At 32.9% G+C, this 25408-nt stretch overlaps 20 non-coding genes across 20 annotated transcripts; all 20 read right to left on the reverse strand.

Annotated features, from left to right (window-relative positions):
* Positions 1-169: 169 nt before the first annotated feature.
* Positions 170-241, reverse strand: TRNAP-CGG (transfer RNA proline (anticodon CGG)). The gene has a single exon. It is a non-coding gene; the product is annotated as a tRNA-Pro (tRNA).
* Positions 242-1458: 1217 nt separating this feature from the next.
* TRNAP-CGG (transfer RNA proline (anticodon CGG)) lies at positions 1459-1530 on the reverse strand. Its single transcript has one exon. It is a non-coding gene; the product is annotated as a tRNA-Pro (tRNA).
* A 1203-nt stretch (positions 1531-2733) lies between these two features.
* On the reverse strand, positions 2734-2805 carry TRNAP-CGG (transfer RNA proline (anticodon CGG)). The gene has a single exon. It is a non-coding gene; the product is annotated as a tRNA-Pro (tRNA).
* Positions 2806-4022: 1217 nt separating this feature from the next.
* Positions 4023-4094, reverse strand: TRNAP-CGG (transfer RNA proline (anticodon CGG)). The gene has a single exon. It is a non-coding gene; the product is annotated as a tRNA-Pro (tRNA).
* A 1216-nt stretch (positions 4095-5310) lies between these two features.
* TRNAP-CGG (transfer RNA proline (anticodon CGG)) lies at positions 5311-5382 on the reverse strand. The gene has a single exon. It is a non-coding gene; the product is annotated as a tRNA-Pro (tRNA).
* Positions 5383-6599: 1217 nt separating this feature from the next.
* TRNAP-CGG (transfer RNA proline (anticodon CGG)) lies at positions 6600-6671 on the reverse strand. Its single transcript has one exon. It is a non-coding gene; the product is annotated as a tRNA-Pro (tRNA).
* A 1216-nt stretch (positions 6672-7887) lies between these two features.
* On the reverse strand, positions 7888-7959 carry TRNAP-CGG (transfer RNA proline (anticodon CGG)). The gene has a single exon. It is a non-coding gene; the product is annotated as a tRNA-Pro (tRNA).
* Positions 7960-9176: 1217 nt separating this feature from the next.
* Positions 9177-9248, reverse strand: TRNAP-UGG (transfer RNA proline (anticodon UGG)). Its single transcript has one exon. It is a non-coding gene; the product is annotated as a tRNA-Pro (tRNA).
* Positions 9249-10451: 1203 nt separating this feature from the next.
* Positions 10452-10523, reverse strand: TRNAP-CGG (transfer RNA proline (anticodon CGG)). The gene has a single exon. It is a non-coding gene; the product is annotated as a tRNA-Pro (tRNA).
* A 1203-nt stretch (positions 10524-11726) lies between these two features.
* Positions 11727-11798, reverse strand: TRNAP-CGG (transfer RNA proline (anticodon CGG)). The gene has a single exon. It is a non-coding gene; the product is annotated as a tRNA-Pro (tRNA).
* Positions 11799-13015: 1217 nt separating this feature from the next.
* Positions 13016-13087, reverse strand: TRNAP-CGG (transfer RNA proline (anticodon CGG)). Its single transcript has one exon. It is a non-coding gene; the product is annotated as a tRNA-Pro (tRNA).
* Positions 13088-14303: 1216 nt separating this feature from the next.
* TRNAP-CGG (transfer RNA proline (anticodon CGG)) lies at positions 14304-14375 on the reverse strand. The gene has a single exon. It is a non-coding gene; the product is annotated as a tRNA-Pro (tRNA).
* A 1217-nt stretch (positions 14376-15592) lies between these two features.
* TRNAP-CGG (transfer RNA proline (anticodon CGG)) lies at positions 15593-15664 on the reverse strand. Its single transcript has one exon. It is a non-coding gene; the product is annotated as a tRNA-Pro (tRNA).
* Positions 15665-16867: 1203 nt separating this feature from the next.
* On the reverse strand, positions 16868-16939 carry TRNAP-CGG (transfer RNA proline (anticodon CGG)). Its single transcript has one exon. It is a non-coding gene; the product is annotated as a tRNA-Pro (tRNA).
* Positions 16940-18156: 1217 nt separating this feature from the next.
* TRNAP-CGG (transfer RNA proline (anticodon CGG)) lies at positions 18157-18228 on the reverse strand. Its single transcript has one exon. It is a non-coding gene; the product is annotated as a tRNA-Pro (tRNA).
* Positions 18229-19444: 1216 nt separating this feature from the next.
* Positions 19445-19516, reverse strand: TRNAP-CGG (transfer RNA proline (anticodon CGG)). The gene has a single exon. It is a non-coding gene; the product is annotated as a tRNA-Pro (tRNA).
* A 1217-nt stretch (positions 19517-20733) lies between these two features.
* TRNAP-CGG (transfer RNA proline (anticodon CGG)) lies at positions 20734-20805 on the reverse strand. The gene has a single exon. It is a non-coding gene; the product is annotated as a tRNA-Pro (tRNA).
* Positions 20806-22008: 1203 nt separating this feature from the next.
* TRNAP-CGG (transfer RNA proline (anticodon CGG)) lies at positions 22009-22080 on the reverse strand. Its single transcript has one exon. It is a non-coding gene; the product is annotated as a tRNA-Pro (tRNA).
* A 1203-nt stretch (positions 22081-23283) lies between these two features.
* Positions 23284-23355, reverse strand: TRNAP-CGG (transfer RNA proline (anticodon CGG)). Its single transcript has one exon. It is a non-coding gene; the product is annotated as a tRNA-Pro (tRNA).
* A 1203-nt stretch (positions 23356-24558) lies between these two features.
* On the reverse strand, positions 24559-24630 carry TRNAP-CGG (transfer RNA proline (anticodon CGG)). The gene has a single exon. It is a non-coding gene; the product is annotated as a tRNA-Pro (tRNA).
* Positions 24631-25408: the final 778 nt, after the last annotated feature.

Genomic DNA, 25408 nt, shown 5'->3' on the forward strand with positions numbered 1-25408 from the left:
GCTGTGTGCAGATAAGTACTTACAAATAATTTTAGCAGTTTGACAAAAAACAAAATTCAATTGTGCAAATTAGTAAATACAATCTATTTTGAGAGTTTTGAAAAAACAACATTCATTTGAAATTCACTACAATAAGATAATAGAACCATTTCAAAGAATCTGAAAATTTGGGCTCGTCCGGGATTTGAACCCGGGACCTCTCGCACCCGAAGCGAGAATCATACCCCTAGACCAACGAGCCACCTACCTGAAGATTTTTCTTTGGATTTTTCAATTGATTTTTAGAAAATAGCTTTTTGTTTTTAAAACACCATATACATTTATGTAATAATTAACTTGTAGAATAAATAAAATATTTCCTTATGGTCCAGTAGATAGTTTTCTAAGGTATGCATATAGGAAAAGTGCAGGGACAAGATTTGTGAGTGCCTACAGAGTTTGGACTTCTCTCATGGACGAAGCTAAAGACTAGTCATATGCATTGTACAAATCATGCTTCCAGACACAGAAGAAAGGCAAAAGAATACCTTGCAATTTCATTTTTGAACTTTTTGTGTTTCAAAGTGAGACTATTCTTTTAAAACATTCAAAGCTATCTAGACAGAAGGGAACCTGCAGTTTTCCTGATATACCACAATACGGTTGAAATTTTAATAAGTATGCTCTTATTTGTAGTACAACTAAAATGTTTCCGTAAGATTCTATTGATAGTTTTCTATGTGTGCTTATTTGGAAAGTGCAGTGACAAGATATAAAAATGGCTACAGAGTTTGGACTTGTCTGATCGATAAAACCCAAGACTTGTAAAAAGCTATGTGTAAATCATGCATAAATAGAAGAAAGGCAATAGGAAAATGATGAAGGCAAGATTCATAAGTATGTACAAATTCTATTGGGAGTATGGCAAAAACAAAACTCAGTTGATGCTATTGACTTAGCCAATTGAGAAAATCAGATATATATAAACCATGAGATGCACCGTAAAAAGAAAGAGAGGGCTCGACAGGGAATTGAACCAGGTACCTGTCGCGCCCAAAACGAAAATCATAGAATCATCAAGTAAGCATGTTTTATTTGATATCTTAACCAATTTTATGTGAAAATTATATTATTTTAAAGCAGTCACTAATGTGTACAAGGAGGAAATATTAGCATAAATAAAATATTTCCTAATAGTCAATAATTTTCTAAGTATACTTGCTTGAAAATTGCTGTACAAAGTTTTATGATGCCCAGCAGAGTTTTTCTGATGGATAAAACCCAAGACATGTCACATGCTGTGTGCAGATAAGTACTTACAAATAATTTTAGCAGTTTGACAAAAAACAAAATTCAATTGTGCAAATTAGTAAATACAATCTATTTTGAGAGTTTTGAAAAAACAACATTCATTTGAAATTCACTCAGGAAATTGACTACAATAAGATAATAGAACCATTTCAAAGAATCTGAAAATTTGGGCTCGTCCGGGATTTGAACCCGGGACCTCTCGCACCCGAAGCGAGAATCATACCCCTAGACCAACGAGCCACCTACCTGAAGATTCTTCTTTGAATTTTCAATTGATTTTTAGAAAATAGCTTTTTGTTTTTAAAACACCATATACATTTATGTAAAAATTAACTTGTAGAATAAATAAAATATTTCCTTATGGTCCAGTAGATAGCTTTCTAAGGTATGCATATAGGAAAAGTGCAGGGACAAGATTTGTGAGTGCCTACAGAGTTTGGACTTCTCTCATGGACGAAGCTAAAGACTAGTCATATGCATTGTACAAATCATGCTTCCAGACACAGAAGAAAGGCAAAAGAATACCTTGCAATTTCATTTTTGAACTTTTTGTGTTTCAAAGTGAGACTATTCTTTTAAAACATTCAAAGCTATCTAGACAGAAGGGAACCTGCAGTTTTCCTGATATACCACAATACGGTTGAAATTTTAATAAGTATGCTCTTATTTGTAGTACAACTAAAATGTTTCTGTAAGATTCTATTGATAGTTTTCTATGTGTGCTTATTTGGAAAGTGCAGTGACAAGATATAAAAATGGCTACAGAGTTTGGACTTGTCTGATCGATAAAACCCAAGACTTGTAAAAAGCTATGTGTAAATCATGCATAAATAGAAGAAAGGCAATAGGAAAATGATGAAGGCAAGATTCATAAGTATGTACAAATTCTATTGGGAGTATGGCAAAAACAAAACTCAGTTGATGCTATTGACTTAGCCAGTTGAGAAAATCAGATATATATAAACCATGAGATGCACCGTAAAAAGAAAGAGAGGGCTCGTCAGGGAATTGAACCAGGGACCTGTCGCGCCCAAAACAAAAATCATAGAATCATCAAGTAAGCATGTTTTATTTGATATCTTAACCAATTTTATGTGAAAATTATATTATTTTAAAGCAGTCACTAATGTGTACAAGGAGGAAATATTAGCATAAATAAAATATTTCCTAATAGTCAATAATTTTCTAAGTATACTTGCTTGAAAATTGCTGTGCAAAGTTTTATGATGCCCAGCAGAGTTTTTCTGATGGATAAAACCCAAGACATGTCACATGCTGTGTGCAGATAAGTACTTACAAATAATTTTAGCAGTTTGACAAAAAACAAAATTCAATTGTGCAAATTAGTAAATACAATCTATTTTGAGAGTTTTGAAAAAACAACATTCATTTGAAATTCACTACAATAAGATAATAGAACCATTTCAAAGAATCTGAAAATTTGGGCTCGTCCGGGATTTGAACCCGGGACCTCTCGCACCCGAAGCGAGAATCATACCCCTAGACCAACGAGCCACCTACCTGAAGATTTTTCTTTGGATTTTTCAATTGATTTTTAGAAAATAGCTTTTTGTTTTTAAAACACCATATACATTTATGTAATAATTAACTTGTAGAATAAATAAAATATTTCCTTATGGTCCAGTAGATAGTTTTCTAAGGTATGCATATAGGAAAAGTGCAGGGACAAGATTTGTGAGTGCCTACAGAGTTTGGACTTCTCTCATGGACGAAGCTAAAGACTAGTCATATGCATTGTACAAATCATGCTTCCAGACACAGAAGAAAGGCAAAAGAATACCTTGCAATTTCATTTTTGAACTTTTTGTGTTTCAAAGTGAGACTATTCTTTTAAAACATTCAAAGCTATCTAGACAGAAGGGAACCTGCAGTTTTCCTGATATACCACAATACGGTTGAAATTTTAATAAGTATGCTCTTATTTGTAGTACAACTAAAATGTTTCCGTAAGATTCTATTGATAGTTTTCTATGTGTGCTTATTTGGAAAGTGCAGTGACAAGATATAAAAATGGCTACAGAGTTTGGACTTGTCTGATCGATAAAACCCAAGACTTGTAAAAAGCTATGTGTAAATCATGCATAAATAGAAGAAAGGCAATAGGAAAATGATGAAGGCAAGATTCATAAGTATGTACAAATTCTATTGGGAGTATGGCAAAAACAAAACTCAGTTGATGCTATTGACTTAGCCAATTGAGAAAATCAGATATATATAAACCATGAGATGCACCGTAAAAAGAAAGAGAGGGCTCGACAGGGAATTGAACCAGGTACCTGTCGCGCCCAAAACGAAAATCATAGAATCATCAAGTAAGCATGTTTTATTTGATATCTTAACCAATTTTATGTGAAAATTATATTATTTTAAAGCAGTCACTAATGTGTACAAGGAGGAAATATTAGCATAAATAAAATATTTCCTAATAGTCAATAATTTTCTAAGTATACTTGCTTGAAAATTGCTGTACAAAGTTTTATGATGCCCAGCAGAGTTTTTCTGATGGATAAAACCCAAGACATGTCACATGCTGTGTGCAGATAAGTACTTACAAATAATTTTAGCAGTTTGACAAAAAACAAAATTCAATTGTGCAAATTAGTAAATACAATCTATTTTGAGAGTTTTGAAAAAACAACATTCATTTGAAATTCACTCAGGAAATTGACTACAATAAGATAATAGAACCATTTCAAAGAATCTGAAAATTTGGGCTCGTCCGGGATTTGAACCCGGGACCTCTCGCACCCGAAGCGAGAATCATACCCCTAGACCAACGAGCCACCTACCTGAAGATTTTTCTTTGAATTTTCAATTGATTTTTAGAAAATAGCTTTTTGTTTTTAAAACACCATATACATTTATGTAAAAATTAACTTGTAGAATAAATAAAATATTTCCTTATGGTCCAGTAGATAGTTTTCTAAGGTATGCATATAGGAAAAGTGCAGGGACAAGATTTGTGAGTGCCTACAGAGTTTGGACTTCTCTCATGGACGAAGCTAAAGGCTTGTCATATGCAATGTACAAATCATGCTTCCAGACACAGAAGAAAGGCAAAAGAATACCTTGCAATTTCATTTTTGAACTTTTTGTGTTTCAAAGTGAGACTATTCTTTTAAAACATTCAAAGCTATCTAGACAGAAGGGAACCTGCAGTTTTCCTGATATACCACAATACGGTTGAAATTTTAATAAGTATGCTCTTATTTGTAGTATAACTAAAATGTTTCCGTAAGATTCTATTGATAGTTTTCTATGTGTGCTTATTTGGAAAGTGCAGTGACAAGATATAAAAATGGCTACAGAGTTTGGACTTGTCTGATCAATAAAACCCAAGACTTGTAAAAAGCTATGTGTAAATCATGCATAAATAGAAGAAAGGCAATAGGAAAATGATGAAGGCAAGATTCATAAGTATGTACAAATTCTATTGGGAGTATGGGAAAAACAAAACTCAGTTGATGCTATTGACTTAGCCAATTGAGAAAATCAGATATATATAAACCATGAGATGAACCGTAAAAAGAAAGAGAGGGCTAGTCAGGGAATTGAACCAGGGACCTGTCGCGCCCAAAGCGAAAATCATAGAATCATCAAGTAAGCATGTTTTATTTGATATCTTAACTGTTTTTATGTGAAAATTATATTATTTTAAAGCAGTCACTAATGTGTACAAGGAGGAAATATTAGCATAAATAAAATATTTCCTAATAGTCAATAATTTTCTAAATATACTTGCTTGAAAATTGCTGTACAAAGTTTTATGATGCCCAGCAGAGTTTTTCTGATGGATAAAACCCAAGGCATGTCACATGCTGTGTGCAGATAAGTACTTACAAATAATTTTAGCAGTTTGACAAAAAACAAAATTCAATTGTGCAAATTAGTAAATACAATCTATTTTGAGAGTTTTGAAAAAACAACATTCAGTTGAAATTCACTCAGGACATTGACTACAATAAGATAATACAACCATTGCAAAGAATCTGAAAAATTGGGCTCGTCCGGGATTTGAACCCGGGACTTCTCGCACCCGAAGCGAGAATCATACCCCTAGACCAACGAGCCACCTACCTGAAGATTCTTCTTTTGATTTTTCAATTGATTTTAAGAAAATAGCTTTTTGTTTTTAAAACACCATATACATTTATGTAAAAATTAATTTGTAGAATAAATAAAATATTTCCTTATGGTCCAGTAGATAGTTTTCTAAGGTATGCATATAGGAAAAGTGCAGGGACAAGATTTGTGAGTGCCTACAGAGTTTGGACTTCTCTCATGGACGAAGCTAAAGACTAGTCATAAGCATTGTACAAATCATGCTTCCAGACACAGAAGAAAAGCAAAAGAATACCTTGCAATTTCATTTTTGAACTTTTTGTGTTTCAAAGTGAGACTATTCTTTTAAAACATTCAAAGCTATCTAGACAGAAGGGAACCTGCAGTTTTCCTGATATACCACAATACGGTTGAAATTTTAATAAGTATGCTCTTATTTGTAGTACAACTAAAATGTTTCCGTAAGATTCTATTGATAGTTTTCTATGTGTGCTTATTTGGAAAGTGCAGTGACAAGATATAAAAATGGCTACAGAGTTTGGACTTGTCTGATCGATAAAACCCAAGACTTGTAAAAAGCTATGTGTAAATCATGCATAAATAGAAGAAAGGCAATAGGAAAATGATGAAGGCAAGATTCATAAGTATGTACAAATTCTATTGGGAGTATGGCAAAAACAAAACTCAGTTGATGCTATTGACTTAGCCAATTGAGAAAATCAGATATATATAAACCATGAGATGCACCGTAAAAAGAAAGAGAGGGCTCGTCAGGGAATTGAACCAGGGACCTGTCGCGCCCAAAGCGAAAATCATAGAATCATCAAGTAAGCATGTTTTATTTGATATCTTAACCAATTTTATGTGAAAATTATATTATTTTAAAGCAGTCACTAATGTGTACAAGGAGGAAATATTAGCATAAATAAAATATTTCCTAATAGTCAATAATTTTCTAAGTATACTTGCTTGAAAATTGCTGTACAAAGTTTTATGATGCCCAGCAGAGTTTTTCTGATGGATAAAACCCAAGACATGTCACATGCTGTGTGCAGGTAAGTACTTACAAATAATTTTAGCAGTTTGACAAAAAACAAAATTCAATTGTGCAAATTAGTAAATACAATCTATTTTGAGAGTTTTGAAAAAACAACATTCATTTGAAATTCACTCAGGAAATTGACTACAATAAGATAATAGAACCATTTCAAAGAATCTGAAAATTTGGGCTCGTCCGGGATTTGAACCCGTGACCTCTCGCACCCGAAGCGAGATTCATACCCCTAGACCAACGAGCCACCTACCTGAAGATTTTTCTTTGAATTTTCAATTGATTTTTAGAAAATAGCTTTTTGTTTTTAAAACACTATATACATTTATGTAAAAATTAACTTGTAGAATAAATAAAATATTTCCTTATGGTCCAGTAGATAGCTTTCTAAGGTATGCATATAGGAAAAGTGCAGGGACAAGATTTGTGAGTGCCTACAGAGTTTGGACTTCTCTCATGGACGAAGCTAAAGACTAGTCATATGCATTGTACAAATCATGCTTCCAGACACAGAAGAAAGGCAAAAGAATACCTTGCAATTTCATTTTTGAACTTTTTGTGTTTCAAAGTGAGACTATTCTTTTAAAACATTCAAAGCTATCTAGACAGAAGGGAACCTGCAGTTTTCCTGATATACCACAATACGGTTGAAATTTTAATAAGTATGCTCTTATTTGTAGTACAACTAAAATGTTTCCGTAATATTCTATTGATAGTTTTCTATGTGTGCTTATTTGGAAAGTGCAGTGACAAGATATAAAAATGGCTACAGAGTTTGGACTTGTCTGATCGATAAAACCCAAGACTTGTAAAAAGCTATGTGTAAATCATGCATAAATAGAAGAAAGGCAATAGGAAAATGATGAAGGCAAGATTCATAAGTATGTACAAATTCTATTGGGAGTATGGGAAAAACAAAACTCAGTTGATGCTATTGACTTAGCCAATTGAGAAAATCAGATATATATAAACCATGAGATGCACCGTAAAAAGAAAGAGAGGGCTAGTCAGGGAATTGAACCAGGGACCTGTCGCGCCCAAAGCGAAAATCATAGAATCATCAAGTAAGCATGTTTTATTTGATATCTTAACTGTTTTTATGTGAAAATTATATTATTTTAAAGCAGTCACTAATGTGTACAAGGAGGAAATATTAGCATAAATAAAATATTTCCTAATAGTCAATAATTTTCTAAGTATACTTGCTTGAAAATTGCTGTACAAAGTTTTATGATGCCCAGCAGAGTTTTTCTGATGGATAAAACCCAAGGCATGTCACATGCTGTGTGCAGATAAGTACTTACAAATAATTTTAGCAGTTTGACAAAAAACAAAATTCAATTGTGCAAATTAGTAAATACAATCTATTTTGAGAGTTTTGAAAAAACAACATTCAGTTGAAATTCACTCAGGACATTGACTACAATAAGATAATACAACCATTGCAAAGAATCTGAAAAATTGGGCTTGTCCGGGATTTGAACCCGGGACTTCTCGCACCCGAAGCGAGAATCATACCCCTAGACCAACGAGCCACCTACCTGAAGATTCTTCTTTTGATTTTTCAATTGATTTTTAGAAAATAGCTTTTTGTTTTTAAAACACCATATACATTTATGTAAAAATTAATTTGTAGAATAAATAAAATATTTCCTTATGGTCCAGTAGATAGTTTTCTAAGGTATGCATATAGGAAAAGTGCAGGGACAAGATTTGTGAGTGCCTACAGAGTTTGGACTTCTCTCATGGACGAAGCTAAAGACTAGTCATAAGCATTGTACAAATCATGCTTCCAGACACAGAAGAAAAGCAAAAGAATACCTTGCAATTTCATTTTTGAACTTTTTGTGTTTCAAAGTGAGACTATTCTTTTAAAACATTCAAAGCTATCTAGACAGAAGGGAACCTGCAGTTTTCCTGATATACCACAATACGGTTGAAATTTTAATAAGTATGCTCTTATTTGTAGTACAACTAAAATGTTTCCGTAAGATTCTATTGATAGTTTTCTATGTGTGCTTATTTGGAAAGTGCAGTGACAAGATATAAAAATGGCTACAGAGTTTGGACTTGTCTGATCGATAAAACCCAAGACTTGTAAAAAGCTATGTGTAAATCATGCATAAATAGAAGAAAGGCAATAGGAAAATGATGAAGGCAAGATTCATAAGTATGTACAAATTCTATTGGGAGTATGGCAAAAACAAAACTCAGTTGATGCTATTGACTTAGCCAATTGAGAAAATCAGATATATATAAACCATGAGATGCACCGTAAAAAGAAAGAGAGGGCTCGTCAGGGAATTGAACCAGGGACCTGTCGCGCCCAAAGCGAAAATCATAGAATCATCAAGTAAGCATGTTTTATTTGATATCTTAACCAATTTTATGTGAAAATTATATTATTTTAAAGCAGTCACTAATGTGTACAAGGAGGAAATATTAGCATAAATAAAATATTTCCTAATAGTCAATAATTTTCTAAGTATACTTGCTTGAAAATTGCTGTACAAAGTTTTATGATGCCCAGCAGAGTTTTTCTGATGGATAAAACCCAAGACATGTCACATGCTGTGTGCAGATAAGTACTTACAAATAATTTTAGCAGTTTGACAAAAAACAAAATTCAATTGTGCAAATTAGTAAATACAATCTATTTTGAGAGTTTTGAAAAAACAACATTCATTTGAAATTCACTCAGGAAATTGACTACAATAAGATAATAGAACCATTTCAAAGAATCTGAAAATTTGGGCTCGTCTGGGATTTGAACCCGGGACCTCTCGCACCCAAAGCGAGAATCATACCCCTAGACCAACGAGCCACCTACCTGAAGATTTTTCTTTGAATTTTCAATTGATTTTTAGAAAATAGCTTTTTGATTTTAAAACACCATATACATTTATGTAAAAATTAACTTGTAGAATAAATAAAATATTTCCTTATGGTCCAGTAGATAGTTTTCTAAGGTATGCATATAGGAAAAGTGCAGGGACAAGATTTGTGAGTGCCTACAGAGTTTGGACTTCTCTCATGGACGAAGCTAAAGACTTGTCATATGCAATGTACAAATCATGCTTCCAGACACAGAAGAAAGGCAAAAGAATACCTTGCAATTTCATTTTTGAACTTTTTGTGTTTCAAAGTGAGACTATTCTTTTAAAACATTCAAAGCTATCTAGACAGAAGGGAACCTGCAGTTTTCCTGATATACCACAATACGGTTGAAATTTTAATAAGTATGCTCTTATTTGTAGTACAACTAAAATGTTTCCGTAAGATTCTATTGATAGTTTTCTATGTGTGCTTATTTGGAAAGTGCAGTGACAAGATATAAAAATGGCTACAGAGTTTTGACTTGTCTGATCGATAAAACCCAAGACTTGTAAAAAGCTATGTGTAAATCATGCATAAATAGAAGAAAGGCAATAGGAAAATGATGAAGGCAAGATTCATAAGTATGTACAAATTCTATTGGGAGTATGGCAAAAACAAAACTCAGTTGATGCTATTGACTTAGCCAATTGAGAAAATCAGATATATATAAACCATGAGATGCACCGTAAAAAGAAAGAGAGGGCTCGTCAGGGAATTGAACCAGGGAACTGTCGCGCCCAAAACGAAAATCATAGAATCATCAAGTAAGCATGTTTTATTTGATATCTTAACCAATTTTATGTGAAAATTATATTATTTTAAAGCAGTCACTAATGTGTACAAGGAGGAAATATTAGCATAAATAAAATATTTCCTAATAGTCTATAATTTTCTAAGTATACTTGCTTGAAAATTGCTGTACAAAGTTTTATGATGCCTAGCAGAGTTTTTCTGATGGATAAAACCCAAGACATTTCACATGCTGTGTGCAGATAAGTACTTACAAATAATTTTAGCAGTTTGACAAAAAACAAAATTCAATTGTGCAAATTAGTAAATACAATCTATTTTGAGAGTTTTGAAAAAACAACATTCATTTGAAATTCACTACAATAAGATAATAGAACCATTTCAAAGAATCTGAAAATTTGGGCTCGTCCGGGATTTGAACCCGGGACCTCTCGCACCCGAAGCGAGAATCATACCCCTAGACCAACGAGCCACCTACCTGAAGATTCTTCTTTGAATTTTCAATTGATTTTTAGAAAATAGCTTTTTGTTTTTAAAACACCATATACATTTATGTAAAAATTAACTTGTAGAATAAATAAAATATTTCCTTATGGTCCAGTAGATAGCTTTCTAAGGTATGCATATAGGAAAAGTGCAGGGACAAGATTTGTGAGTGCCTACAGAGTTTGGACTTCTCTCATGGACGAAGCTAAAGACTAGTCATATGCATTGTACAAATCATGCTTCCAGACACAGAAGAAAGGCAAAAGAATACCTTGCAATTTCATTTTTGAACTTTTTGTGTTTCAAAGTGAGACTATTCTTTTAAAACATTCAAAGCTATCTAGACAGAAGGGAACCTGCAGTTTTCCTGATATACCACAATACGGTTGAAATTTTAATAAGTATGCTCTTATTTGTAGTACAACTAAAATGTTTCTGTAAGATTCTATCGATAGTTTTCTATGTGTGCTTATTTGGAAAGTGCAGTGACAAGATATAAAAATGGCTACAGAGTTTGGACTTGTCTGATCGATAAAACCCAAGACTTGTAAAAAGCTATGTGTAAATCATGCATAAATAGAAGAAAGGCAATAGGAAAATGATGAAGGCAAGATTCATAAGTATGTACAAATTCTATTGGGAGTATGGCAAAAACAAAACTCAGTTGATGCTATTGACTTAGCCAGTTGAGAAAATCAGATATATATAAACCATGAGATGCACCGTAAAAAGAAAGAGAGGGCTCGTCAGGGAATTGAACCAGGGACCTGTCGCGCCCAAAACAAAAATCATAGAATCATCAAGTAAGCATGTTTTATTTGATATCTTAACCAATTTTATGTGAAAATTATATTATTTTAAAGCAGTCACTAATGTGTACAAGGAGGAAATATTAGCATAAATAAAATATTTCCTAATAGTCAATAATTTTCTAAGTATACTTGCTTGAAAATTGCTGTGCAAAGTTTTATGATGCCCAGCAGAGTTTTTCTGATGGATAAAACCCAAGACATGTCACATGCTGTGTGCAGATAAGTACTTACAAATAATTTTAGCAGTTTGACAAAAAACAAAATTCAATTGTGCAAATTAGTAAATACAATCTATTTTGAGAGTTTTGAAAAAACAACATTCATTTGAAATTCACTACAATAAGATAATAGAACCATTTCAAAGAATCTGAAAATTTGGGCTCGTCCGGGATTTGAACCCGGGACCTCTCGCACCCGAAGCGAGAATCATACCCCTAGACCAACGAGCCACCTACCTGAAGATTTTTCTTTGGATTTTTCAATTGATTTTTAGAAAATAGCTTTTTGTTTTTAAAACACCATATACATTTATGCAATAATTAACTTGTAGAATAAATAAAATATTTCCTTATGGTCCAGTAGATAGTTTTCTAAGGTATGCATATAGGAAAAGTGCAGGGACAAGATTTGTGAGTGCCTACAGAGTTTGGACTTCTCTCATGGACGAAGCTAAAGACTAGTCATATGCATTGTACAAATCATGCTTCCAGACACAGAAGAAAGGCAAAAGAATACCTTGCAATTTCATTTTTGAACTTTTTGTGTTTCAAAGTGAGACTATTCTTTTAAAACATTCAAAGCTATCTAGACAGAAGGGAACCTGCAGTTTTCCTGATATACCACAATACGGTTGAAATTTTAATAAGTATGCTCTTATTTGTAGTACAACTAAAATGTTTCCGTAAGATTCTATTGATAGTTTTCTATGTGTGCTTATTTGGAAAGTGCAGTGACAAGATATAAAAATGGCTACAGAGTTTGGACTTGTCTGATCGATAAAACCCAAGACTTGTAAAAAGCTATGTGTAAATCATGCATAAATAGAAGAAAGGCAATAGGAAAATGATGAAGGCAAGATTCATAAGTATGTACAAATTCTATTGGGAGTATGGCAAAAACAAAACTCAGTTGATGCTATTGACTTAGCCAATTGAGAAAATCAGATATATATAAACCATGAGATGCACCGTAAAAAGAAAGAGAGGGCTCGACAGGGAATTGAACCAGGGACCTGTCGCGCCCAAAACAAAAATCATAGAATCATCAAGTAAGCATGTTTTATTTGATATCTTAACCAATTTTATGTGAAAATTATATTATTTTAAAGCAGTCACTAATGTGTACAAGGAGGAAATATTAGCATAAATAAAATATTTCCTAATAGTCAATAATTTTCTAAGTATACTTGCTTGAAAATTGCTGTACAAAGTTTTATGATGCCCAGCAGAGTTTTTCTGATGGATAAAACCCAAGACATGTCACATGCTGTGTGCAGATAAGTACTTACAAATAATTTTAGCAGTTTGACAAAAAACAAAATTCAATTGTGCAAATTAGTAAATACAATCTATTTTGAGAGTTTTGAAAAAACAACATTCATTTGAAATTCACTCAGGAAATTGACTACAATAAGATAATAGAACCATTTCAAAGAATCTGAAAATTTGGGCTCGTCCGGGATTTGAACCCGGGACCTCTCGCACCCGAAGCGAGAATCATACCCCTAGACCAACGAGCCACCTACCTGAAGATTTTTCTTTGAATTTTCAATTGATTTTTAGAAAATAGCTTTTTGTTTTTAAAACACCATATACATTTATGTAAAAATTAACTTGTAGAATAAATAAAATATTTCCTTATGGTCCAGTAGATAGTTTTCTAAGGTATGCATATAGGAAAAGTGCAGGGACAAGATTTGTGAGTGCCTACAGAGTTTGGACTTCTCTCATGGACGAAGCTAAAGGCTTGTCATATGCAATGTACAAATCATGCTTCCAGACACAGAAGAAAGGCAAAAGAATACCTTGCAATTTCATTTTTGAACTTTTTGTGTTTCAAAGTGAGACTATTCTTTTAAAACATTCAAAGCTATCTAGACAGAAGGGAACCTGCAGTTTTCCTGATATACCACAATACGGTTGAAATTTTAATAAGTATGCTCTTATTTGTAGTATAACTAAAATGTTTCCGTAAGATTCTATTGATAGTTTTCTATGTGTGCTTATTTGGAAAGTGCAGTGACAAGATATAAAAATGGCTACAGAGTTTGGACTTGTCTGATCAATAAAACCCAAGACTTGTAAAAAGCTATGTGTAAATCATGCATAAATAGAAGAAAGGCAATAGGAAAATGATGAAGGCAAGATTCATAAGTATGTACAAATTCTATTGGGAGTATGGGAAAAACAAAACTCAGTTGATGCTATTGACTTAGCCAATTGAGAAAATCAGATATATATAAACCATGAGATGCACCGTAAAAAGAAAGAGAGGGCTAGTCAGGGAATTGAACCAGGGACCTGTCGCGCCCAAAGCGAAAATCATAGAATCATCAAGTAAGCATGTTTTATTTGATATCTTAACTGTTTTTATGTGAAAATTATATTATTTTAAAGCAGTCACTAATGTGTACAAGGAGGAAATATTAGCATAAATAAAATATTTCCTAATAGTCAATAAATTTCTAAGTATACTTGCTTGAAAATTGCTGTACAAAGTTTTATGATGCCCAGCAGAGTTTTTCTGATGGATAAAACCCAAGGCATGTCACATGCTGTGTGCAGATAAGTACTTACAAATAATTTTAGCAGTTTGACAAAAAACAAAATTCAATTGTGCAAATTAGTAAATACAATCTATTTTGAGAGTTTTGAAAAAACAACATTCAGTTGAAATTCACTCAGGACATTGACTACAATAAGATAATACAACCATTGCAAAGAATCTGAAAAATTGGGCTCGTCCGGGATTTGAACCCGGGACTTCTCGCACCCGAAGCGAGAATCATACCCCTAGACCAACGAGCCACCTACCTGAAGATTCTTCTTTTGATTTTTCAATTGATTTTAAGAAAATAGCTTTTTGTTTTTAAAACACCATATACATTTATGTAAAAATTAATTTGTAGAATAAATAAAATATTTCCTTATGGTCCAGTAGATAGTTTTCTAAGGTATGCATATAGGAAAAGTGCAGGGACAAGATTTGTGAGTGCCTACAGAGTTTGGACTTCTCTCATGGACGAAGCTAAAGACTAGTCATAAGCATTGTACAAATCATGCTTCCAGACACAGAAGAAAAGCAAAAGAATACCTTGCAATTTCATTTTTGAACTTTTTGTGTTTCAAAGTGAGACTATTCTTTTAAAACATTCAAAGCTATCTAGACAGAAGGGAACCTGCAGTTTTCCTGATATACCACAATACGGTTGAAATTTTAATAAGTATGCTCTTATTTGTAGTACAACTAAAATGTTTCCGTAAGATTCTATTGATAGTTTTCTATGTGTGCTTATTTGGAAAGTGCAGTGACAAGATATAAAAATGGCTACAGAGTTTGGACTTGTCTGATCGATAAAACCCAAGACTTGTAAAAAGCTATGTGTAAATCATGCATAAATAGAAGAAAGGCAATAGGAAAATGATGAAGGCAAGATTCATAAGTATGTACAAATTCTATTGGGAGTATGGCAAAAACAAAACTCAGTTGATGCTATTGACTTAGCCAATTGAGAAAATCAGATATATATAAACCATGAGATGCACCGTAAAAAGAAAGAGAGGGCTCGTCAGGGAATTGAACCAGGGACCTGTCGCGCCCAAAGCGAAAATCATAGAATCATCAAGTAAGCATGTTTTATTTGATATCTTAACCAATTTTATGTGAAAATTATATTATTTTAAAGCAGTCACTAATGTGTACAAGGAGGAAATATTAGCATAAATAAAATATTTCCTAATAGTCAATAATTTTCTAAGTATACTTGCTTGAAAATTGCTGTACAAAGTTTTATGATGCCCAGCAGAGTTTTTCTGATGGATAAAACCCAAGACATGTCACATGCTGTGTGCAGATAAGTACTTACAAATAATTTTAGCAGTTTGACAAAAAACAAAATTCAATTGTGCAAATTAGTAAATACAATCTATTTTGAGAGTTTTGAAAAAACAACATTCATTTGAAATTCACTCAGGAAATTGACTACAATAAGATAATAGAACCATTTCAAAGAATCTGAAAATTTGGGCTCGTCCGGGATTTGAACCCGTGACCTCTCGCACCCGAAGCGAGATTCATACCCCTAGACCAACGAGCCACCTACCTGAAGATTTTTCTTTGAATTTTCAATTGATTTTTAGAAAATAGCTTTTTGTTTTTAAAACACTATATACATTTATGTAAAAATTAACTTGTAGAATAAATAAAATATTTCCTTATGGTCCAGTAGATAGCTTTCTAAGGTATGCATATAGGAAAAGTGCAGGGACAAGATTTGTGAGTGCCTACAGAGTTTGGACTTCTCTCATGGACGAAGCTAAAGACTAGTCATATGCATTGTACAAATCATGCTTCCAGACACAGAAGAAAGGCAAAAGAATACCTTGCAATTTCATTTTTGAACTTTTTGTGTTTCAAAGTGAGACTATTCTTTTAAAACATTCAAAGCTATCTAGACAGAAGGGAACCTGCAGTTTTCCTGATATACCACAATACGGTTGAAATTTTAATAAGTATGCTCTTATTTGTAGTACAACTAAAATGTTTCCGTAAGATTCTATTGATAGTTTTCTATGTGTGCTTATTTGGAAAGTGCAGTGACAAGATATAAAAATGGCTACAGAGTTTGGACTTGTCTGATCGATAAAACCCAAGACTTGTAAAAAGCTATGTGTAAATCATGCATAAATAGAAGAAAGGCAATAGGAAAATGATGAAGGCAAGATTCATAAGTATGTACAAATTCTATTGGGAGTATGGCAAAAACAAAACTCAGTTGATGCTATTGACTTAGCCAGTTGAGAAAATCAGATATATATAAACCATGAGATGCACCGTAAAAAGAAAGAGAGGGCTCGTCAGGGAATTGAACCAGGGACCTGTCGCGCCCAAAACAAAAATCATAGAATCATCAAGTAAGCATGTTTTATTTGATATCTTAACCAATTTTATGTGAAAATTATATTATTTTAAAGCAGTCACTAATGTGTACAAGGAGGAAATATTAGCATAAATAAAATATTTCCTAATAGTCAATAATTTTCTAAGTATACTTGCTTGAAAATTGCTGTGCAAAGTTTTATGATGCCCAGCAGAGTTTTTCTGATGGATAAAACCCAAGACATGTCACATGCTGTGTGCAGATAAGTACTTACAAATAATTTTAGCAGTTTGACAAAAAACAAAATTCAATTGTGCAAATTAGTAAATACAATCTATTTTGAGAGTTTTGAAAAAACAACATTCATTTGAAATTCACTACAATAAGATAATAGAACCATTTCAAAGAATCTGAAAATTTGGGCTCGTCCGGGATTTGAACCCGGGACCTCTCGCACCCGAAGCGAGAATCATACCCCTAGACCAACGAGCCACCTACCTGAAGATTTTTCTTTGGGTTTTTCAATTGATTTTTAGAAAATAGCTTTTTGTTTTTAAAACACCATATACATTTATGTAATAATTAACTTGTAGAATAAATAAAATATTTCCTTATGGTCCAGTAGATAGTTTTCTAAGGTATGCATATAGGAAAAGTGCAGGGACAAGATTTGTGAGTGCCTACAGAGTTTGGACTTCTCTCATGGACGAAGCTAAAGACTAGTCATATGCATTGTACAAATCATGCTTCCAGACACAGAAGAAAGGCAAAAGAATACCTTGCAATTTCATTTTTGAACTTTTTGTGTTTCAAAGTGAGACTATTCTTTTAAAACATTCAAAGCTATCTAGACAGAAGGGAACCTGCAGTTTTCCTGATATACCACAATACGGTTGAAATTTTAATAAGTATGCTCTTATTTGTAGTACAACTAAAATGTTTCCGTAAGATTCTATTGATAGTTTTCTATGTGTGCTTATTTGGAAAGTGCAGTGACAAGATATAAAAATGGCTACAGAGTTTGGACTTGTCTGATCGATAAAACCCAAGACTTGTAAAAAGCTATGTGTAAATCATGCATAAATAGAAGAAAGGCAATAGGAAAATGATGAAGGCAAGATTCATAAGTATGTACAAATTCTATTGGGAGTATGGCAAAAACAAAACTCAGTTGATGCTATTGACTTAGCCAATTGAGAAAATCAGATATATATAAACCATGAGATGCACCGTAAAAAGAAAGAGAGGGCTCGACAGGGAATTGAACCAGGTACCTGTCGCGCCCAAAACGAAAATCATAGAATCATCAAGTAAGCATGTTTTATTTGATATCTTAACCAATTTTATGTGAAAATTATATTATTTTAAAGCAGTCACTAATGTGTACAAGGAGGAAATATTAGCATAAATAAAATATTTCCTAATAGTCAATAATTTTCTAAGTATACTTGCTTGAAAATTGCTGTACAAAGTTTTATGATGCCCAGCAGAGTTTTTCTGATGGATAAAACCCAAGACATGTCACATGCTGTGTGCAGATAAGTACTTACAAATAATTTTAGCAGTTTGACAAAAAACAAAATTCAATTGTGCAAATTAGTAAATACAATCTATTTTGAGAGTTTTGAAAAAACAACATTCATTTGAAATTCACTCAGGAAATTGACTACAATAAGATAATAGAACCATTTCAAAGAATCTGAAAATTTGGGCTCGTCCGGGATTTGAACCCGGGACCTCTCGCACCCGAAGCGAGAATCATACCCCTAGACCAACGAGCCACCTACCTGAAGATTTTTCTTTGAATTTTCAATTGATTTTTAGAAAATAGCTTTTTGTTTTTAAAACACCATATACATTTATGTAAAAATTAACTTGTAGAATAAATAAAATATTTCCTTATGGTCCAGTAGATAGTTTTCTAAGGTATGCATATAGGAAAAGTGCAGGGACAAGATTTGTGAGTGCCTACAGAGTTTGGACTTCTCTCATGGACGAAGCTAAAGGCTTGTCATATGCAATGTACAAATCATGCTTCCAGACACAGAAGAAAGGCAAAAGAATACCTTGCAATTTCATTTTTGAACTTTTTGTGTTTCAAAGTGAGACTATTCTTTTAAAACATTCAAAGCTATCTAGACAGAAGGGAACCTGCAGTTTTCCTGATATACCACAATACGGTTGAAATTTTAATAAGTATGCTCTTATTTGTAGTATAACTAAAATGTTTCCGTAAGATTCTATTGATAGTTTTCTATGTGTGCTTATTTGGAAAGTGCAGTGACAAGATATAAAAATGGCTACAGAGTTTGGACTTGTCTGATCAATAAAACCCAAGACTTGTAAAAAGCTATGTGTAAATCATGCATAAATAGAAGAAAGGCAATAGGAAAATGATGAAGGCAAGATTCATAAGTATGTACAAATTCTATTGGGAGTATGGGAAAAACAAAACTCAGTTGATGCTATTGACTTAGCCAATTGAGAAAATCAGATATATATAAACCATGAGATGCACCGTAAAAAGAAAGAGAGGGCTAGTCAGGGAATTGAACCAGGGACCTGTCGCGCCCAAAGCGAAAATCATAGAATCATCAAGTAAGCATGTTTTATTTGATATCTTAACTGTTTTTATGTGAAAATTATATTATTTTAAAGCAGTCACTAATGTGTACAAGGAGGAAATATTAGCATAAATAAAATATTTCCTAATAGTCAATAATTTTCAAAGTATACTTGCTTGAAAATTGCTGTACAAAGTTTTATGATGCCCAGCAGAGTTTTTCTGATGGATAAAACCCAAGGCATGTCACATGCTGTGTGCAGATAAGTACTTACAAATAATTTTAGCAGTTTGACAAAAAACAAAATTCAATTGTGCAAATTAGTAAATACAATCTATTTTGAGAGTTTTGAAAAAACAACATTCAGTTGAAATTCACTCAGGACATTGACTACAATAAGATAATACAACCATTGCAAAGAATCTGAAAAATTGGGCTCGTCCGGGATTTGAACCCGGGACTTCTCGCACCCGAAGCGAGAATCATACCCCTAGACCAACGAGCCACCTACCTGAAGATTCTTCTTTTGATTTTTCAATTGATTTTAAGAAAATAGCTTTTTGTTTTTAAAACACCATATACATTTATGTAAAAATTAATTTGTAGAATAAATAAAATATTTCCTTATGGTCCAGTAGATAGTTTTCTAAGGTATGCATATAGGAAAAGTGCAGGGACAAGATTTGTGAGTGCCTACAGAGTTTGGACTTCTCTCATGGACGAAGCTAAAGACTAGTCATAAGCATTGTACAAATCATGCTTCCAGACACAGAAGAAAAGCAAAAGAATACCTTGCAATTTCATTTTTGAACTTTTTGTGTTTCAAAGTGAGACTATTCTTTTAAAACATTCAAAGCTATCTAGACAGAAGGGAACCTGCAGTTTTCCTGATATACCACAATACGGTTGAAATTTTAATAAGTATGCTCTTATTTGTAGTACAACTAAAATGTTTCCGTAAGATTCTATTGATAGTTTTCTATGTGTGCTTATTTGGAAAGTGCAGTGACAAGATATAAAAATGGCTACAGAGTTTGGACTTGTCTGATCGATAAAACCCAAGACTTGTAAAAAGCTATGTGTAAATCATGCATAAATAGAAGAAAGGCAATAGGAAAATGATGAAGGCAAGATTCATAAGTATGTACAAATTCTATTGGGAGTATGGCAAAAACAAAACTCAGTTGATGCTATTGACTTAGCCAATTGAGAAAATCAGATATATATAAACCATGAGATGCACCGTAAAAAGAAAGAGAGGGCTCGTCAGGGAATTGAACCAGGGACCTGTCGCGCCCAAAGCGAAAATCATAGAATCATCAAGTAAGCATGTTTTATTTGATATCTTAACCAATTTTATGTGAAAATTATATTATTTTAAAGCAGTCACTAATGTGTACAAGGAGGAAATATTAGCATAAATAAAATATTTCCTAATAGTCAATAATTTTCTAAGTATACTTGCTTGAAAATTGCTGTACAAAGTTTTATGATGCCCAGCAGAGTTTTTCTGATGGATAAAACCCAAGACATGTCACATGCTGTGTGCAGATAAGTACTTACAAATAATTTTAGCAGTTTGACAAAAAACAAAATTCAATTGTGCAAATTAGTAAATACAATCTATTTTGAGAGTTTTGAAAAAACAACATTCATTTGAAATTCACTCAGGAAATTGACTACAATAAGATAATAGAACCATTTCAAAGAATCTGAAAATTTGGGCTCGTCCGGGATTTGAACCCGTGACCTCTCGCACCCGAAGCGAGATTCATACCCCTAGACCAACGAGCCACCTACCTGACGATTTTTCTTTGAATTTTCAATTGATTTTTAGAAAATAGCTTTTTGTTTTTAAAACACTATATACATTTATGTAAAAATTAACTTGTAGAATAAATAAAATATTTCCTTATGGTCCAGTAGATAGCTTTCTAAGGTATGCATATAGGAAAAGTGCAGGGACAAGATTTGTGAGTGCCTACAGAGTTTGGACTTCTCTCATGGACGAAGCTAAAGACTAGTCATATGCATTGTACAAATCATGCTTCCAGACACAGAAGAAAGGCAAAAGAATACCTTGCAATTTCATTTTTGAACTTTTTGTGTTTCAAAGTGAGACTATTCTTTTAAAACATTCAAAGCTATCTAGACAGAAGGGAACCTGCAGTTTTCCTGATATACCACAATACGGTTGAAATTTTAATAAGTATGCTCTTATTTGTAGTACAACTAAAATGTTTCCGTAAGATTCTATTGATAGTTTTCTATGTGTGCTTATTTGGAAAGTGCAGTGACAAGATATAAAAATGGCTACAGAGTTTGGACTTGTCTGATCGATAAAACCCAAGACTTGTAAAAAGCTATGTGTAAATCATGCATAAATAGAAGAAAGGCAATAGGAAAATGATGAAGGCAAGATTCATAAGTATGTACAAATTCTATTGGGAGTATGGCAAAAACAAAACTCAGTTGATGCTATTGACTTAGCCAGTTGAGAAAATCAGATATATATAAACCATGAGATGCACCGTAAAAAGAAAGAGAGGGCTCGTCAGGGAATTGAACCAGGGACCTGTCGCGCCCAAAACAAAAATCATAGAATCATCAAGTAAGCATGTTTTATTTGATATCTTAACCAATTTTATGTGAAAATTATATTATTTTAAAGCAGTCACTAATGTGTACAAGGAGGAAATATTAGCATAAATAAAATATTTCCTAATAGTCAATAATTTTCTAAGTATACTTGCTTGAAAATTGCTGTGCAAAGTTTTATGATGCCCAGCAGAGTTTTTCTGATGGATAAAACCCAAGACATGTCACATGCTGTGTGCAGATAAGTACTTACAAATAATTTTAGCAGTTTGACAAAAAACAAAATTCAATTGTGCAAATTAGTAAATACAATCTATTTTGAGAGTTTTGAAAAAACAACATTCATTTGAAATTCACTACAATAAGATAATAGAACCATTTCAAAGAATCTGAAAATTTGGGCTCGTCCGGGATTTGAACCCGGGACCTCTCGCACCCGAAGCGAGAATCATACCCCTAGACCAACGAGCCACCTACCTGAAGATTTTTCTTTGAATTTTCAATTGATTTTTAGAAAATAGCTTTTTGTTTTTAAAACACCATATACATTTATGTAAAAATTAACTTGTAGAATAAATAAAATATTTCCTTATGGTCCAGTAGATAGTTTTCTAAGGTATGCATATAGGAAAAGTGCAGGGACAAGATTTGTGAGTGCCTACAGAGTTTGGACTTCTCTCATGGACGAAGCTAAAGACTAGTCATATGCATTGTACAAATCATGCTTCCAGACACAGAAGAAAGGCAAAAGAATACCTTGCAATTTCATTTTTGAACTTTTTGTGTTTCAAAGTGAGACTATTCTTTTAAAACATTCAAAGCTATCTAGACAGAAGGGAACCTGCAGTTTTCCTGATATACCACAATACGGTTGAAATTTTAATAAGTATGCTCTTATTTGTAGTACAACTAAAATGTTTCCGTAAGATTCTATTGATAGTTTTCTATGTGTGCTTATTTGGAAAGTGCAGTGACAAGATATAAAAATGGCTACAGAGTTTGGACTTGTCTGATCGATAAAACCCAAGACTTGTAAAAAGCTATGTGTAAATCATGCATAAATAGAAGAAAGGCAATAGGAAAATGATGAAGGCAAGATTCATAAGTATGTACAAATTCTATTGGGAGTATGGCAAAAACAAAACTCAGTTGATGCTATTGACTTAGCCAATTGAGAAAATCAGATATATATAAACCATGAGATGCACCGTAAAAAGAAAGAGAGGGCTCGTCAGGGAATTGAACCAGGTACCTGTCGCGCCCAAAACGAAAATCATAGAATCATCAAGTAAGCATGTTTTATTTGATATCTTAACCAATTTTATGTGAAAATTATATTATTTTAAAGCAGTCACTAATGTGTACAAGGAGAAAATATTAGCATAAATAAAATATTTCCTAATAGTCAATAATTTTCTAAGTATACTTGCTTGAAAATTGCTGTACAAAGTTTTATGATGCCCAGCAGAGTTTTTCTGATGGATAAAACCCAAGACATGTCACATGCTGTGTGCAGATAAGTACTTACAAATAATTTTAGCAGTTTGACAAAAAACAAAATTCAATTGTGCAAATTAGTAAATACAATCTATTTTGAGAGTTTTGAAAAAACAACATTCATTTGAAATTCACTACAATAAGATAATAGAACCATTTCAAAGAATCTGAAAATTTGGGCTCGTCCGGGATTTGAACCCGGGACCTCTCGCACCCGAAGCGAGAATCATACCCCTAGACCAACGAGCCACCTACCTGAAGATTTTTCTTTGAATTTTCAATTGATTTTTAGAAAATAGCTTTTTGTTTTTAAAACACCATATACATTTATGTAAAAATTAACTTGTAGAATAAATAAAATATTTCCTTATGGTCCAGTAGATAGCTTTCTAAGGTATGCATATAGGAAAAGTGCAGGGACAAGATTTGTGAGTGCCTACAGAGTTTGGACTTCTCTCATGGACGAAGCTAAAGACTAGTCATATGCATTGTACAAATCATGCTTCCAGACACAGAAGAAAGGCAAAAGAATACCTTGCAATTTCATTTTTGAACTTTTTGTGTTTCAAAGTGAGACTATTCTTTTAAAACATTCAAAGCTATCTAGACAGAAGGGAACCTGCAGTTTTCCTGATATACCACAATACGGTTGAAATTTTAATAAGTATGCTCTTATTTGTAGTACAACTAAAATGTTTCCGTAAGATTCTATTGATAGTTTTCTATGTGTGCTTATTTGGAAAGTGCAGTGACAAGATATAAAAATGGCTACAGAGTTTGGACTTGTCTGATCGATAAAACCCAAGACTTGTAAAAAGCTATGTGTAAATCATGCATAAATAGAAGAAAGGCAATAGGAAAATGATGAAGGCAAGATTCATAAGTATGTACAAATTCTATTGGGAGTATGGCAAAAACAAAACTCAGTTGATGCTATTGACTTAGCCAGTTGAGAAAATCAGATATATATAAACCATGAGATGCACCGTAAAAAGAAAGAGAGGGCTCGTCAGGGAATTGAACCAGGGACCTGTCGCGCCCAAAACAAAAATCATAGAATCATCAAGTAAGCATGTTTTATTTGATATCTTAACCAATTTTATGTGAAAATTATATTATTTTAAAGCAGTCACTAATGTGTACAAGGAGGAAATATTAGCATAAATAAAATATTTCCTAATAGTCAATAATTTTCTAAGTATACTTGCTTGAAAATTGCTGTGCAAAGTTTTATGATGCCCAGCAGAGTTTTTCTGATGGATAAAACCCAAGACATGTCACATGCTGTGTGCAGATAAGTACTTACAAATAATTTTAGCAGTTTGACAAAAAACAAAATTCAATTGTGCAAATTAGTAAATACAATCTATTTTGAGAGTTTTGAAAAAACAACATTCATTTGAAATTCACTACAATAAGATAATAGAACCATTTCAAAGAATCTGAAAATTTGGGCTCGTCCGGGATTTGAACCCGGGACCTCTCGCACCCGAAGTGAGAATCATACCCCTAGACCAACGAGCCACCTACCTGAAGATTTTTCTTTGGATTTTTCAATTGATTTTTAGAAAATAGCTTTTTGTTTTTAAAACACCATATACATTTATGTAATAATTAACTTGTAGAATAAATAAAATATTTCCTTATGGTCCAGTAGATAGTTTTCTAAGGTATGCATATAGGAAAAGTGCAGGGACAAGATTTGTGAGTGCCTACAGAGTTTGGACTTCTCTCATGGACGAAGCTAAAGACTAGTCATATGCATTGTACAAATCATGCTTCCAGACACAGAAGAAAGGCAAAAGAATACCTTGCAATTTCATTTTTGAACTTTTTGTGTTTCAAAGTGAGACTATTCTTTTAAAACATTCAAAGCTATCTAGACAGAAGGGAACCTGCAGTTTTCCTGATATACCACAATACGGTTGAAATTTTAATAAGTATGCTCTTATTTGTAGTACAACTAAAATGTTTCCGTAAGATTCTATTGATAGTTTTCTATGTGTGCTTATTTGAAAAGTGCAGTGACAAGATATAAAAATGGCTACAGAGTTTGGACTTGTCTGATCGATAAAACCCAAGACTTGTAAAAAGCTATGTGTAAATCATGCATAAATAGAAGAAAGGCAATAGGAAAATGATGAAGGCAAGATTCATAAGTATGTACAAATTCTATTGGGAGTATGGCAAAAACAAAACTCAGTTGATGCTATTGACTTAGCCAATTGAGAAAATCAGATATATATAAACCATGAGATGCACCGTAAAAAGAAAGAGAGGGCTCGACAGGGAATTGAACCAG

Source organism: Taudactylus pleione, unplaced genomic scaffold (genome assembly GCF_031769625.1).
Source record: "Taudactylus pleione unplaced genomic scaffold, aTauple2 ptg000192l, whole genome shotgun sequence".
Lineage (NCBI taxonomy): Eukaryota > Metazoa > Chordata > Amphibia > Anura > Myobatrachidae > Taudactylus > Taudactylus pleione.